Source organism: Halictus rubicundus, chromosome 11 (assembly GCF_050948215.1).
Source record: "Halictus rubicundus isolate RS-2024b chromosome 11, iyHalRubi1_principal, whole genome shotgun sequence".
Classification (NCBI taxonomy): Eukaryota; Metazoa; Arthropoda; class Insecta; order Hymenoptera; family Halictidae; genus Halictus; species Halictus rubicundus.
Window position 1 is genome coordinate 14,762,384 of NC_135159.1, and position 17,533 is coordinate 14,779,916.

Sequence of the window (17,533 nt, forward strand, 5' to 3'; positions counted from 1 at the left end):
GTGCAGAGTGAAAGCATCGCCGAGGAAAGCAATGAATTAGTACGTCGTTGAACGTGAACATCACAGACTGAATATTTCCGATAGAGTTTAAGAAATGTTGTACAAACTTCATAGTTTATAATCGTTATAAACGTATGCAGTTTTTGAAACAGTCGTCTCAAAGATAAAACGGAAAACGTGCAATAACGTGGTCATAGATGACAGACAGGAAATGAAGCATCGATGGGACCAAATCCGAAAAGAAAGGTATCCGGAGCATTTGAAATACTCGGTGATTTCGAAAGAGATTTAAAAAGATTTATCTGAGTGAAATTGGCAAACCAGATTCAAGTGCCATGCCTAATCGCGAGATTATTATAAGATCTATGTTAAACATGTAATTGTTAATTTTTTAAATCATATACATATATATATATATATATATATTTTATGCTAAAAGACCGCAGGAATATACCCGGCGGTCTATATATATATTTTTATTCAAAGTTCAGCAAATACATAATAATTCGAAAAAAAAATAAAAAAGGAAGTAGCCACCGGAACACGTCTATTGACCTCGGTGGTGTCGAAAGTCCACGGTTCCGTGCGAATTACTGCAAAAAATCGCCGTCCTGATTGCATTTCCGATCGATCACCTCTGGGAAAGATTGCGTGGAAGGTGAGACCGTCTTGTGTACATTTTCTCGCGCCAAACTGTCGAAATCGCGTGTGTGCATTCCCGCCATTATCGTAGTGGTTCATTCTTAAACGAGAATGGCCGACTCCCCTCCATTCGACAATGGACTCGTCCAAGGCCTGGAATCCTTTACGACAATTAATCCCGCAGTCCCCGCGTCAAATGTAAAGCAAATTCTTCTCGCGATCCATCGAGAAAAATCTGCTCTATTTTTCAACGGGACTCCGAAGACAAAACAAATCGAAGCGATCGAGTATCTTGCGATTTTCTCGCGGTTAATTCGGGCTCGGCCATTTTGGTAGTGGGGAAGGTTAGGAGAAAACACGGGCCGGTTTCTGTCAATCGTGGACGGACGACCGAGCCCGGTGCACCTTCTACCGATCGTTCTTCGAACAATTGATCCACGGTCGATCGTAATCGAGCCGGAAACAGTGCGGACGCGTTACGATCTCTGTAAAAAGACCGGGTAGTAAAGCGTCCCTTTGGTCGGCCATGTGCATTAGCGGATCCGTTTGAAGTGTTCTCGCGGCTGTCCAATCGCGCGTCGCCCGGCCGAGCCACGTGACCGAGACCGTCCAATCAGCGGGGAGGGATTTGAAATCGTGCGTGGTCTTTGTTCACGAGCCAGGCCGTGTCAACGTTGCCTCAGTTCCGTAAAGGGGGCCCCGTGTCGGTGTCCGTTTCATGCATGGTCGCTGCCAAAAATCCGCGCGACTCCCTTAGTGAATATATGTGTGAGAGTGGTGTTTCGCATCGAGGACGACGTGCTCCGGGGATCGTCGAACACACGGTAAGTCTACTCGACAATCCCACGGGTTTGTTTTCGCGGAGTCCGCGAAAATCCTTGCCTGTCTTCCGACGAGAAAAAACATTCAGCGATTCGCCGGCCCCTGCAGAAACTCTCTGTCACAATGTGCACACCGATACACACAGAGAGTGGGAGGACGAATGCTTTTTTTTCCTCTCTGTGTGCCTCGTTGCTTGCGTGCGTGTGTGTGTGTATGCGCTTTTTCTTCTTTTCGCGATTTTGACCCAGGCGCCGGTCGTCGTACGGCGATACACAGCTTACGTCGGTTTGTTTATTTACTCTATCTCGTTCACTCTCTGTCTCGCTCGTGTACGTGTACGTGTATGTCTCTCTCTCTCTCTCTCTGTGACAGATTATGGTTTTTATCCTTTTTCGTTGGGGTTCGCGAGAGAGTTGCTCCTTCTCGCTCGTCTGCCCTGCGCGTTACCGGTCTACGCGCGGATTTATCGGCTCGCGTTTCGCGTTTTGCCGCGCCAGAGAGCGAGCGCGATTATGCTAGCCGTGTACGCGAAAATAAACAGACGGATCCGATGGGGACTCAATGAGTGATTCATCGACGACTTTCGGCGGGAAATGCGCTCTGCTGGGACGTCCGCGTTCTTTTTTTTTTCTTCGGCGAATTCGGCTTTTTAGGATGGTGTCGTTAGATTGTTCAGGATCTTTTCGGAGGTGGATTATTTAATGTTGCATAGGGAGGCGGTTTTTGGGCCGGGTTAGGTACGAATAAATAGCTATCGATTTCCGGTCGCACGGTTTACCGCCTCCGGCAGACGACACTGCGTTTTCTGGTAATCAACCAGGGTCTGATGAGCTGTTTCTGTAATTACCGCGGGAGGGGAGCCGTCGAGAAATTGTTTTTGATTTTAAAATTCTTGTACAAGGTGTCCCGGTTTATGCGAGTGATTATCATTTATTTTACGGTCGAACGCGATATTTACAAATGATTTTTATTTCGCATAACGATCCAGTGATTTCCAGAGAATTTTTAGAAAAATGTTACGTGTTTTTCGACTTATTAAAATTATTTATTTTTCCTTGCTCCTCCCGTTCGCCTTGTAATAGCAGAGTTGACGATGCAGATTCGACTGAAATAAAATTCTATTTCCCTGTTATTGATTTTTAATTAGTCCTGGGGCTCATTTCAACTGGCGATTTTACTTGGACCATATTCATAGACGTTGCATAAAAATACAGGAGCCCGGTATAAATTTTCTTCGCCTTGTAGGAAATTATAAATGGTAACTTGTGCAGGCAATATTAATTTACCCGAGTTCAATAACGATTATGGAATATTTAAAATTTATCGAACAAATGTTAATGTCGAAGGACTCGCGGTCCAGTAACAATTTCGAAATGTTTAGAATAAAATCGGGGAAGTTCTATATATTTACCGGCAGATGTTTATTTTTGCAGAAAGATTTGCAGAGCGCAGTAACGACCGCCTAACGTTTAAAATGAATTGGAGGGACTTTATAGCATGAAGAACCTTCGGAATTGTCCAGGATTCGAAGGGCCCAACGGGACATGGGTTTATGGGATTGCAGCAATTGACCTATTGCATTTTACAGTGGAATTTTGTCTGAAATTACCCGGGCCGAAATAGCTGTAGGTAATCGATAGCGCAGAGAGGTGGGTTTAGGGGAGGGAAGAGGAGGAGGAGGAGATAATTAAAGGAGCCCATTTTCAACGGGGATTAGGATCTACGGAAACCGTACTATCGATTCTCAGGACGGGCACGAGGAATCGATTCGAGTTGGGATTTTCGTGTACCTACGATGGCCATTACCGTAAACCTTGCGCGGCGAAGATTTATCGGTTTTCCTGTCGGCCACTTCCCAGAAGGACGTTTTTCGAAAATGTTGCGAATAACGAGCGGCTAGGGTGGGGGAGCCATGGGGACCCTCGAGCACTTTCAAGCATCACCGCCATGAAAGCTATTGACCGTGGGAACTTTCTGGGAACTCTACCCCTCGCCATATGCCCACCGCAGGAAATATTTTACGGGCTCCGGCAAAATCAAAGCCGGAGAAATTTTACTGCCTACCAAAATATATTCGTGTTTCCTGTTTCGGTCATTTCGCCGTTTGAAATTCACCTATTTTTTCACTGAAATTTTTCAGTATTTAACACGTTGAACGCCACGTCAGCCATACGTGGCTGACGGAATTATTTGTGCAGGTTTTTAAATGAATTTTTACGTTGATATATTCGTTGTACTAAACTTCATTAGGATCTGTAACATGCAAGAAACTCGGAGGATTACTCAGTATCGTACATTTAATATTTTTCAATTTTTATTTCATTAAATAACTTACTTTGATTTTATGGAATTTTTCGGGTTTCTAGTTTGGCGTTCAAAGTGTTAATCAAGTACTGCACACCGGGGGTACATATTTTTTTGAGTATTTAAACAAATACTGCACACCGGGGGAAATACGGAAATTTATCACCAAACGTTTTTTAAAATTATATTTAGGTACAAAAATGGCTACAAGTAAAAGAACTTTATATTTCAGCATTATAAGACAAAATAAATTGAGCGTATATATACGCTAATGATGCAAATGGGTTAAAAAAATTAATAGCAAAGCCCACCACCTTTAAATATTGTACACCGGGTGAACATTTTGTCGTTTACATTGTTGCATCGTTACTGCTCTCTTTAAACAAATTTCTAGCAAAGCCGACCACCTTTGAATATTGTATACCGGGTGTACATTTTTCAAATTTTGTTCCGGTGCGAACACAAATTCTGTGCAACTCATCTTAACATTTTTTAAGTTTTTGTTATGTATATTACGGTCACTAGACACAGTATTTTAAAACGTTGTTAGACATTCTAAGGGGTTTCACTGTCGAAATGGAACCGGAAGCGAGTTACGTTTACATTGGCCCAAAAATGACACGTTGTGACGAAAGTGACTCGTCCCCACATACATTCACGGATAATTACGTATTTGTCACTTGAAAGACACCGACGTTTGTAAAATCTTTTTTTTCTTGGCACTCTCTTTCTCGCGAAAAGAAAAATTGCTGTTCGGTGTGAATCGATCCTGTGTTCGGCCAGTGGTCCTTTTGTGCTGCTCGTAGTATATTTTTTTCTCTTTTTCTCTTTCTTTCTCTCGCGATGTGATTGTCGGGGTTCCAGGAAACACAATAATTGTACATTTTGAGGTTGCCCGTTCTCGTTTCTCAAGCGGATACCCCGTCTCGCCGTGGGAAACGCGGTTTCTCGTAATATTAATTTTTTTTCCCAACATTTTGCTTCTGGTAATCCATAAACTTTTTCATTAAAATCAGTTAACGTTGACTATCTCTCCTTTTAACCCTTTGCCCTCGAATGGTGACTCTGAAGCACCACTAGAAATTGTTGTGGCATTATTTCAAAGAAATTACAAAAAATATTACAAAATATTTGTTACATTACAAAATTTGTATTCAATAGATCACTAAACATTTCAATATTGTATGTAGAAATCGGATCAGTTTCGTATGAATAAAATTAAAATATTGTAAGACGGAAGAAAAATTTAGTTTTAGATTGAAAACAGCGGCGAGTGCAAAGGGTTAATATCCGCTATGCTTTAAAAATGAGTATAATTAATACAGGCACAGGTGCTCCGGGTATTTTATTAAAAATTTTATTACTTCGAATTAAAATAATCGACTAGAGGAGGAACATTTTATTCGGCCTCCGTTCCTGTCAACAGAACATTTTGTTTCCCGGAAGTAGCAAGAAAATGCGATTGCAACGATTTTGAAAAATTGTGCGCACATTTTTGAAAAGTTTTCCCCGTCGTCTGTGAATAAGTGTCGGAACAATGGAGCGTTCTTGCGGCAACAATGGACGCTGAACCAGTAGAATCTTAGCTCGGTCGTTCGCTCCTCCTCTTTTTTCGTTTATCAAGGAATCGTTCGAGAGGCGAGCATTTAATTCGCACAATTGTTCCGTAACGAATGCCCCGGCGGGGAGAAGCGTGTCTCTCTCTCGGACGAGTTAGAAAGTCGCTTTGGAAGATGTGGAAAGAGGGCCGTAAAAAAAGTTCGTAAATTACGCTCTCATGGCGGCGGTTATAGTTCGCTCTCTCGCGAGAGCATACCCGTCTCCGCTGTCAGCGACGATTGAAATTTTCTTGCGCAAACGACACACGACCGTTTGACATTGTTGCGAAATCGAACCTCCTTTCTCATTACCCTCTTGTAATCAAATTAACATTTTATTCGTCGCCTTATCCCGTTCAGCTAAAATTTACAAAATTCGATGGACTGCGGATTCTATGCAATTATGACAACAATGGGTAGGGGTATTTTAAAGCGGTAAAAACTTCAGAAAAGTTTTAAAATGCTGTTACATTATATAGAAAATAAATTTCTATTTCACTCCAGTCTGTTGCAATTCAGGTAGAAAATTTTTATTTTGCATACAGGTCCGCAGTCTATTAATCAAATACTCCATCTGGTAAACGTATATCTCAGTTTATTCCTTTCTATTTTAAATGTATTTATTGATCATAGAATCAATTTGGTATTGTTTAGAGTATCCCAAAAATTTTAAAACGTCTAAAAAGTCTTCCAGAGGACAGAGAAGATTCGAAATGATTTTCCTGGGGCCCCTCGGGCCTGCCGCGGGCCCCCATTGTCTACATTGGGTTCCCGCCAAATCGGGACGATTCGCTCGCAATTATCCGGCCGCCATTCGCGTTTCAATTTTCGCGCAGGGTGCCGCGTGTCCTTAATCGGGTACGAATCTAATTGAGATCGAGGATCGATCTTGTTTCGCTGTGTGCGACACGCAACAACTTGTGGCTCTCGCGGAACTCTTGGCCGTGCGGAGAAACGCGGCTTTGTCGAACGTGGATTGCGTGCCGCGCGTCGGAACACGCGAAATTTTTGCAAGAAGCGAACTCGATTCCCCGGGTGAAAGCAAAATGGCGCGAATAGAGACCGGTTAAATTCGATCCCGCGGACTCGTGTCATTTCGAGCCCCCCTTCCCCTTGAAAAACCCATTTTCTCCGACCTTACGACTGTTTTCCACACCGTCGCCATCTTGTTTTTCGGCTACGATATTTGCGGAAAATCCCGAAACAATTTTTATCGATCGACCCATCTGCATCGTAAGAATTGCAACGAACTGAAGTGAAATAGGAATTTATTTTCTTATTATGTTTAGCAGATTGAAAATAATATAATAGTCTGTTTAAATTTTTCTAATATTTTTGCTACTTAAAATTATACCCACTAATTTTTGTCATAGTCTACTTATCACCAATTAATTTTTCTGTTATTGTTAGACTGGGAATTTCTGTGAAAAATTTTCAATATTACTCTTCGCAATTTTACCGAGTTAAAAGTAATGGAATATGAATATGAATATTCATTGAATTTCTCTGAATATTTTTCCTATTTTCTATTTCTATCCTATTAGTGGGGCGATTCGCGGTAATTAACGTTTCGATCGGTCGTTCGGTTATGGCAACGGTTCAGGCGTGATCGAGCGAGGAGACATTTTTTTCGCGCCAATTTACCAGTGACTCGCGTCCACGTGTATGCAACGTTCCCGCGTTCGATTCTCTCGCTCTGCGTTTGTCACTCTGTGTCCCTATACACACGATATCGCATGAAATATGCACCTAATGTGCCCTGCTATAGCGTACACATGCACGGTGCTATTCAATATTGTTCCGAGATTTGCGTGGAATTTTTTAATAATTATTTCTGAAGCTGGGTACCTGGGTCCTTCATATTTTATATTTTTTAAAAAATATCTATAGCTATACAGTTCCTCAAACATTGTTGCCACCTTCTAGAACAATTCAGGGTACGGAACCACTTGGAAAAATTCCCAAAAATTTCCGAAAGCAATTACAAAGTAACAAGAACATCCGAACCTAATTGCACGATTCCTCGGGACCAGAAAAATCGTTAAAAAATTCGAAAAATTGCAACAATGTTGCGTTGGTGTTTGGGAGAGCGAATGCGAAGTGGCGGCCGGGTAATATCGCAGTGTCGAGCGATGGAGGCGAGCTTATAAAGCGGATCAGGAAGGAAGAACAACACGGTTGAATTTTCAAACGGTCTTGCGGCAGCCGTGAGCTGCGAGTCGTGCCCCCACCGTTTCGCCGTCGTATGTTGTGTGGGTTCGTTGGTGAGGCGACAGGGCTCGTGCACACTCGCAGCACTCGCGGCAAACATTGGTCGACTGCCGGCTGGGATATCAGATCGATACTCGGCGAAAAGCTCGGGGGGTAGGAGAGCCACGGCTATACACGGTTGGTCCATCGCGAGATCCGGAGTGCAGACTCCGCTTGTTCACCCAACGAAATCTCTGGCCGATTCACTTGCATAATACCGCCGTTATTTAACCAATGTCTGTCCCGGGAATAATGGAACGTCTGAGCCCGTGCCCGCGCGAATGAACCGTCCTTTTCGGTTTACAAACAAATTCGGACCGAACTGCTCGCTTCGAGAACGTGTCTCTGTTTCTGTCGACGGAAATACCCCTCCGGGAACGTTTTTCGAACAGACTGTAATATTTAGGGGACGAGCTTCAGGACGTTCAGCTAGCATGTTTTTCATTTTGATGCTTGCTCGGTAATGGGGTTTATTCTTTTAATTATTCAATTTTATTCAGTCTTAGTCGCTAGGGTAAGGGACCCAATTACTGGGCCTATATAAATTATACTTATTTTTAAATTATTTCATAATGAATATCAACTGATTTTCATGAAGAAAACTTATTTTTAAAGCATAAAGAATATTAAAAAAGAGATGTTAAAGTACAATTAATATAGGCACAGTAATTGGGGCCCTATACCAGTGGTTCTTAACCTTTTCAATGATCGGCACCCCCTAGTATTTAAAAATAAGTTCTCGCACCCCCTTGAAAAATTTGCTTCTATCTCTTTATGTACAAAATGACATCTATTGCAAGATAAGTTGTTTATTAATTATTAATTTATCAACTTTTCTCGCACCCCAAGTTAAGAACCGCCGACCTCTCTCTCCTAGGGTATTTATTTATTTTGATAGTTGACGATTAAGTGAGTACGGCATTTATTTATTTATCGATGATACGATTTTCGCACCCCAAGTTAGGAACCACCGTCCTATCTGTCCTACGGTATTTATTTATTTTTTATTTATTTATTTTGATAGTTGACGATTAAGGGAGTACGGGATTTATTTGTTTATGGATGATACGGTTCACCGGAGAACAATTCCCTGATGCGTTCAGCCGTCTGACAAACAGACTGCAGAGTATCTTGGGGGACGAAACAAGTGTTTTTTTTTTCTTGTAGAGCAGCAGCATCTAGCAATCAATTAGGATAACGACGGGTTGAAAGGTCGCCAGCAGAGTGGAATTATGATTCGCCTGGGAGGTAGTCTCGTTGTCGTAGCATCGCCGGTGGGTGGTTGTAATTGCGGGGATTCGTGGAAAACCGAGGGAAACGCGATCGAACGGCTCGACGTGGATACGCGTAAACCGATTTGCATACCACCTTCTGCATATTCTTGCTCATTTCGTACTGGGAACCATTTTCATCCAGGAAGACTTTAAGAGGCATTGAAAGAGGAGGTTTGACCTTGTAAATTAAGCCTGGTTACGTTCCTGTACGATTTTTTTACAGGCAGTTACAACAAATCAAAGGTCAACCTTTTTCCACTCACGATCAATTCAGCTTTACTCTGAACATGTTCGTTAAATATGCGATAAAATGGCAAGGAAAAATCGTAGGTCAAAATTTTTCGACTCGTTGGAAAGAGGAAACATCAATCTTCAGATCCCAACTAATTTCGCCCCGTAAACAAATTTTTCCCATCCCCTGCACACGTTTGAATTGAAACAATTCTCAAGTGGTACCATTTTCAGATTCTTGACCACGCCTCTCCGCAATAATAAGCAAGAAAAGAAACCAGCACGGTGTCGTCGAAAGCAGGGATTTCGCGCTTCAAAATGAGACCAGGCACATCATTGTCCGATTATGTTCCAGTCAAAGAGATACAGAAACCTATTTGCATACAACAGTCAAGGAAAAAATACGGTCTCTCTCTCCCTCTCTCTCTCTCTCCCAAGCTGAAGGAGTATTTTCGCTCGCTCTGTTTCTCTCTCGAGTCCAGGTTAACGAACATTATCGGCGGAAGTGTATCCCTCTAGAGGAAGTGTGGCCGGTAAGGCACCATGGGAAAAGATGCGTCGCGGCGATGCACCTCGTGTTTTCGCGACCGTGAAACCGTCGTAGTTCGACGTATGCATGTTTTACACGCTGCAACGTCCCTCGCTGCACCGAAACCTTCGGTGAAGTCTCCTGGAACGATCACAGGCCCGTGACCGTAACGCTACCTACTCCGCGAACAGAGAATTCTTAATCCCCTCCCAGATGTGTTTAACACTTGGGACTCGCCGACGGTCACTTAATCGCGTTTTCCTCGGAGGAAAACATTTTTTGAACAAACCACTTGCAGGGATCGAAAAGTAGAGACCTCGCACTTTAAAACGAGCCAAGGTACCTTGTCGTACGATTTTTTTTTCACCAAGTTATAGCAGTTCAAAAATGCACCTGGATATCGAGCCTTGTTCCAACGCTGGCGGCACGCTGGTCATTTAACGCGCCATAAAATGGTAACGAAAAATCGTGGAGCCAAATTTTTGGACTGGTTCGAAAGGCGAGGTTCCAATCTTCGATTCCATGGTGGTTTCGTTCCTGGAAAAAATTTTGCATGCCCCGGGGAAATTTTTGAAAAGTTACCATATTTACGTACTTGGTAAAACGATCAGAGGGCTTTAAAAGACTTTGCACTTTAAAATGAGCACAGTTTAAAATTGTCAAAATTGTTTGCACAAAGGTGCAGTCGTGAGCTAATTGTAACACGAATTTATTGGAGTTTAAGGATCGAGGATTTTCTTTCGTTTCAGAATGTAATTGTTTAGTTTCCTTTTGTGTGGGGCATTTACAATAATTTCGAGAAGCAAAATTTTGTGGCTGGTCTTCACGTTCCGGAACGCAGAATGCCACGAGGCGGAGGGTTTTAGGGTAAACGGGCATAAATTGGCAGGAAGTATCGGGCCCGGAGCAATTGACCGGTCGTTAAAATTTCGTAGCTACCTGTCGAGAAAGACTTCCGCCGGCGGAGCGCTTCTTACCTGACTGTAATGGCAGTTTTCTGAGGAGAGGGACAGCCGGGTTTACACCTGTACCTGGGGCCGAGGTAAAAACCCGACCCCGGACGAATATATTCGTTCCGGATGGAAAATTTTCACTTTCTTGGAGCCCCGCTGGCTAAACCCGCCTTCCAGGTATATCCTCGAAATCCAAAGACATTTAGAGACTGTAGAAACCACTGGGTGTCCTCGGTTGGTCGTTTCAAATGCATTTAGGGTCCCAGATTTCTTCCATTGTTCCATTTAAGACTAGGATGAGGGACCCGATCACTGTGGGGGTACCGATTACTGTGCCTATATTAATAATACTTATTTTTAAGCTAGGTATTAACACTAGGTTTATGGGTTCTGATATCTTTAATTTAGAATTATTAAGTTTCTAAGGATGCATACATGAGAAATTATTTAGCAAATTTATTTCTCAGGGTGTATATTTAAAAATATTGCAAAGAATGTGGGTAGCACGTTCTTGCTATTTTTATATTTAATGCAAAATAGTCACTTTTAGTGCTCCGTAAACCTAGTGTTAAAAAGTATAACATTATTAACCCTTAGCACTCTAAAAATTGCTGTATTGCATTATTCAAAATATTCTTTACATTATTAAATGTGTTTGTATTTAATAAATTACTAAACACTTCGGTATTGTACAAGTAAATTGCACCATTTTCGTATATATAACATGAAAAAAAAAATATTCAGAAGGGAAATATTCTAGGTCGGAAGAAATGTTTCGTTTTGGAGTTAAAATAGCTTCGAGTGCAAAGAGTTAACTGGTTTTTTAAATATTCAGTATGTTTCAAAAATAAATTTAGTCAGTATAGGCACAGTAATTGGTTGCCTACAAAAATCCTGTATTCAGATGTATATTGTAATAAAAATGGTACAAAATCCTTACCATTTAGAAAATTCGATTTGATTATTGCCATAGAGGTGTGCAGCAATCGTGTTTGGCGATCGGTTGTTTTAGTTTTTATGACAAAGTAATTTCAGAAAAGGTTTTTCGAACTGGGAAGTTGCGAGTTGAAGGTCGAATTTCCATTATCCATCGGAGAAAAGGGTGCAGGGACGGGCACGGACCCTCCTCACAATGAAATCGTCTGATCCTGGCAGCTGGCTGCCGAGAAGTTACGCGGGGATAATAACGCGGCGAAGTTTTCGCACGCGGAGCAAATTTAGGGGGCTTTTTGGCAGTCGATTATCGGGTCGCGTGGCAACTTTATGGGATTTTTGTTCCGTGCTTTTGTCCTCTTTTTAGCCCCAAGCACATGGAAGTTTCCGGTAGGACAAAAATTTCTCAGACGCTGTGAATGATAAAAAGTACCATTTTTATTTTCCCCGCTCACCTTTCGTAAAATTTTTTCCGGGAAAAACCACTTGAGGGAGTCGAAGGTAGAGACTCGGCCCTTCAATTTCTATCAAGGTACATTGCCGTGCGATTTTTTTCCACGAAGTTGGAGCAATTTGAATATGCACCTTCTTTGGTCACTTATTTAATGATTTCCCATGAAAGCATTTTTACAGTAATTGTGAAATAAAAAATCTGGAACGGTCATTTCAGCTGGCGGCGGTGGTAGGTTTAGTGTTATAAATAGACTGCGGGTTTTATGCATTTATGACAAAAATGGATAAGTACCATTTAAAGCAGTGGACATATTAACCCTTAACGGACGAATGCCGCCATATAAGCGGCATGGCGCTTTTATCTACTGGAACCAATGCCGCGTATATGGCGTGTAATAATATAAATATTTAAATTTATAATATAAATATTTTCCTTTCTATACTTGATGTAAAAATGTTGAGTCCACAGTTTAAACTTGAACCACTTCCGGACCGTTAAGGGTTAAAGCAGTGGACGTATTAAAAAGATTTAAGGGCATCAGCGTATTGGTTTTAGCTCGATAAAATAATTAAAAGAAGAGAGAAATATTTTTTATTTTTCATACAGATCCGCAGTCTATTTATAAATGTCCACTAACGGTTCGGCTAAGCTTGCGAGGATCATTTTGTTTTGAATCGAAAGTTGGCAGGCTCTCGTATAGAGGAAGTGAGAGCGTCGAATAATTCGTTTGCTAAGGAGCGAGGGAAGTCGGCAGCGGCGAAAATGGCCACGATAAATTACGCGTGTGTTTCGTATCCGGTCAGCGTGTTTTCGTAACCGAACGGGCCCGGGACGCATCGGTAATCGTATCAACCGGTGTCCGTGAACGGGCCCACGGGGCCCTCTCTCGTAGATCGTCGTTATCGGTGGACGGCCAACACAAAAGTCCATTTATTAGACGAACACGATTCACGTTCGATTCACTTCATAAGCCGTGTTCTCAGCGCGATTCAGCAGAACCGGTTCTCCGGCTGCGATCACAAAGAAACCCTGCGTTTTAAGCGCGCACGCGAACGCAACCGCGGTCGCCCCGGCCTCGTCCGTTCCCTGCGTTTTCATAAACAATCGTTTTCCAACCGTATCCTCCGATTGTTCCGTCCCCGTGGACAAACACATTCAAACGGCACCAAACAAATATTTTCGTCAACGAAACACGCCTTCGGATCTCCACCTCTCACATCCCGTACAAAAATCTTACAACAATAGAAACAACGGGGTGCAAAAGTAGATTTTTCAAGCTACAAAACGTGGCCAGGTTCATTGCGGTGCGATCATTTCTCACGAAGCTGCAATTATTTAAATATACTCGTAAAAATTCGCGAAGCTTTCGAAAAGAATTGCCATATTCAGAAAAGTCTACATTCTCAAAGTTAATAATGTGTATTTGAAATTGAAAAAGAAAGATTCTCAAAGTTAATAGTGTCTATTTAAAGTTGGAATGATGCGTGTTTAAAATTGAATTTCTTACAGACAGAGGGTGAAAAATGCGCAAGTATTGTCCGGTGATTATTAAAATGTAGAATTGAAGAGTGTAGCCTAAGCGGGGCGTGATCGTGTATCGCGGTTAAAGGGTTAAAGAGAGGAGCCCGGCGTGGTTTTAACGACGTTAGGAGGCGCGTACGCCGCGCTGAAATCGAGCACGATAACTCCCGGTATTGTTACAACAATCGACGAGATTTCCCTTTCACCGTGGCTTTCGTAACTGTGTCTGTATGTGTTCATGAGAGAGCGCTCGTTGGGCGCAGCTGTGAGCCTCGTGAACACCTGACGAAACGTCCGCGAGACGATCGGGAACTGATAAAACGTGTGCCAACGCCGAAACAGGAAGAAATGCTTTCCATCATCCTGCACACCTTTCTGTCTGCGTTCTTTTCTCCCTTAATCCTTTCATTCTGCCATACACACAGCAACATTCGTATAATATTCAAACTTTCTGCTGGAAACATTCGAACTTCATTTCCAAAAAAGTCTAACAGGGCACGAGATTGAATGTAACGGTGAGACGATACTGATTTGTCGCCATAATCTTTCTGTGTTTGATTCTTTTGTTATACTACCATTGCCAACAACATTCGTCGGATTTTTCTGTTTAAAATGAGTCCAAACACGAGACAATTCTGTGTATATTTGCCCGTGTAATCCACGATTTAGTGAAACCTCTACTATCCGAACTACTCGATTCGAACAACGAAGGTTCGACTGTACCGTGATTTAAACGAGTAAACATGAACGAAACTGCATCGTGCGGGGTATCATTTTAATCGGAAAAGTGTCAGGAATATGCTAGTAACAGTCGAATAAAAAAATGATTAAAGTATAAAAAGTGACGTCACTAAAGTCTGTGCAACTTTGAATCGCATTTCTTTGTGCGCCATTCGATACTGAAGCAGCTCAGTAAAGGTTGAGGAATAAAAGTAAAGGTTATGTGAACGTTCAGGAGGTTATGCGGACGTCTTGGTCGTGTTGCAGGCAGGTGAAAAATGATTTCTGCCGTAGGGTGTAGCCGAAATAATGATTTGGATAGGAGGGCGGAGCAGGTTCGTCAGAAGTCATGAAGATCGGGTTAGATAAGTTAAACCTGGATCAAAAATCTTTGGGGATGGTCTCGACTAGGATGGAATAGAGAAGGTAGCCTCTTGGTGAGAGGGGGGGGGGACCTTTTATGACCTGCGAAGGATTTCAGGTTGAATAGCTTCGGGGTCTAAGGATCGTCTGTCGCTCGAGGACCCTTCTTGGAACTCGAGCTTGAAGAGCCAACCAACGAGAAAGATTATCCTGTTGCATGAACCAGATACAATTTTCGGGGTCTGTCTTTCCCTGCTAATGGCCACCTGCAGCGATCATCCGAAAAAAATCAACTACCAACTTTCTAAAGAAAATTTTATATCCCCTCATGAGAATTAAAAATTCTAAAATACAACTTACATAGGGTGGCTCAAAAAATCACCAGGCCATCTTAAGATGGAATAAAATCAAAATTCTCATTCTTTCAAGAGCAAATTTGGGGCCACTTACTTTTCCATTTTGAGCACATGCAAATTTGCTGCAGCAGATGGTCGCAGAAATTTTTGGAAATTTTTTTGATGAGTTGATGGGATTAGGGTGAGGCAGAATTTGAGTTTGGCTGAGTATAGAGCGTTTTCCCGCGCTTTCGGTGACTCGGTCACGTGGGACAGGGCGTCTAGGTTTGTTTTGTGGGGATTGGCGTGGATTTTGAGTTTGTGTTTTTTGGGTGGCAGGACCACCGGTCGGCGAGAGCCGTTCTCGGAGAAAACGGCCGAGTGGAACGACCATTCGATACTCTGCGATATTATTACGGGCACAGGCGGACATTCTTTTTCAAGGTCTGCTCGTCGTGTCCCTCGGTCAAGTTTTCGCGCGAAGACATTGAGGAACGGTCAGGGCCGTCGCGAGAAACTCGCCGATCCCCATGAACATTTCGACCCTTTTACAGATCGTAATTTCTCAGTCGTGAAAACATTTTATCCCCTTAAACACTGTTAATTAATCACTGAGAAAACCCATCTAAAACGTTTGTCAAATTTTTATGGATTCTCTAATATACATTTCTAAGGTATATTCTAGAAAAAAAATAGTATTATAGATTTGAATAGGCTAGCAGTTTTACTTTTCTGTGAACTTAATCTCGCCCCTAGTTTGGCACAGTTTATTGTGGTTTGAAGGCTGACCCAGTTCTTTTCAGATTTTGCCGCCTCATTAAAATACAACTACTATAGAAACCAGTACATAACCAGTCACACGTCGCCCTTTACTCTCTATACAGCAATGACGCACGCAGTTGCACCGTAGAAATAATATTTTTTAATTCTTTAAATTATTGCTAATTTTTCAAAAATTTCTGAGTCACTTTTTCCTCAGAACGAGTCACTGTGGATTATCAGAATTACTTCCTATTACCCCCACTGCGTCCTTATCAAAAATTGTAACGGTACATTTTTTGGAAGTTCCACAATCCATCCAAAAAATTTTTGAGATATTTTTTCTCCGAAATGGGAGATCGTGGATGATCAGAACAACCATTATTGCATTGTATCTATCTGCGACTATAACAAGACATTTTCTAGGGGACTCTGAATGCATCTTCACTCTCTCAACAAAATTTTGAGTTACTTTTGCCGGAGAATGGGAGATCGTGGATGATCAGAACAACCATTATTGCATTGTATCTATCTGCGACTATAACAAGACATTTTCTAGGGGACCCTGAATGCATCTTCACTCTCTCAAAAAAATTTTGAGTTACTTTTACCGAAGAATGGGAGGCCGTGGATGATCAGAACAACCGTTATTGCATTGTATCTACCTACGATTACAAGAAGAAATTTTCTAGGGGATCCTGAATGCATCATCACTCGCTGAAAAAAATTTTGGATTACTTTTGCCGGGGAATGGGAGGTCGTGGATGATCGGGAGCGGTTGCTAATGTTACTGGTGCAGCGTCGCGACAATATGAAGAGATCATGCGTATTTGCCCGTCCCGTTTCACTGGCTAATCGGTCTTTCACCCGCGAGACCTCGGCGAATAACAACCTTGGGTCCTTGGCCGCTTTATTTTCGTCTGTTTTCGAGTCTGGCGTCGCGGTCGCCTCTAAAACGCTTGATGCACACTCGTCTGCCGCGCCCACGACCCCCGACGTCTGGTTGCATCAAACGTCTGGCCTGTTTTTCCTTCCTGCCTCCACCGACGAGAGCTTCCTTCTGCTCTTTCAGCTTTTTTTTTCACGCGCTCTCTCTCTCTCTCTCTCTCTCTCTCTCTCTCTCTCTCTCTCTCTCTCTCTCTCTCTCTCTCTCTCTTCTCGTTTTTTCTCCTTTGCCACGAAGCAAGAATTTCCATTCAGAGCGTAATTTATCTCTGGAGGCGCAGGATTTTTTCGGGCGCCATTATTAGAAACGCCAGATGCGAGAACTCCGTTCTGTTAAACAGGAATTCGATGCAGATGCCGGCCAATCGTACGGTGGCCATTCAGTGCTCTGCTTATGCGAATCAATGAGATTTGTCTGTATAGTAGTTTTTTTTTTGAGCGACTATACGTCTGCGTCGATACTCGACAATTTTTCAAATTTTGGTATTTGAATCCATCCAGTCATTAATTTCATGGGTTTACAATTTTTCTGTGTACTATAATTAGCTTTTTATAGTATAGTAGTTTTTGGGAGTGACCATACAACTGCCTCGATACTCCACAATTTTTCAAGTTTTGGTATTTGAATCCCTGCAGTCATTAATTTCATGGATTTACAATTTTTCTCTGTAGTATAATTAGCTTTTTGTAGTATAGTATTTTTTGGGAGCAACCATACACGTGCCTCGATACTCCACAATTTTTTTAACATCGGCATTTAGGTCCCTGCGTTCATTTGATCAGTTCACTAATTTTCTGTATAGTATAGTCAATTTCTTACAGCTTCATTTGATAGCAACTATACGTTCGTCTGGGCCCTAAAAAAATAGAAAACCGTTTCATTCATTTCCCCAGGTTGAC

At 42.2% G+C, this 17,533-nt stretch overlaps 1 protein-coding gene across 2 annotated transcripts in view; it reads left to right on the forward strand.

Annotated features, from left to right (window-relative positions):
• The first annotated feature begins 495 nt into the window (after positions 1 to 495).
• Jumu (Forkhead box protein N4 jumeau) overlaps positions 496 to 17,533 on the forward strand; it is a 29,187-nt gene continuing 12,149 nt past the window's right edge. Inside the window, exon 1 of one of the 2 annotated variants that reach the window (XM_076796321.1) lies at positions 496 to 1,466. The gene's annotated coding sequence lies outside the window, so the exon portion shown is untranslated. The remainder of the gene's footprint in view (positions 1,467 to 17,533) is intronic. The other variant, XM_076796322.1, reaches the window with a different exon arrangement.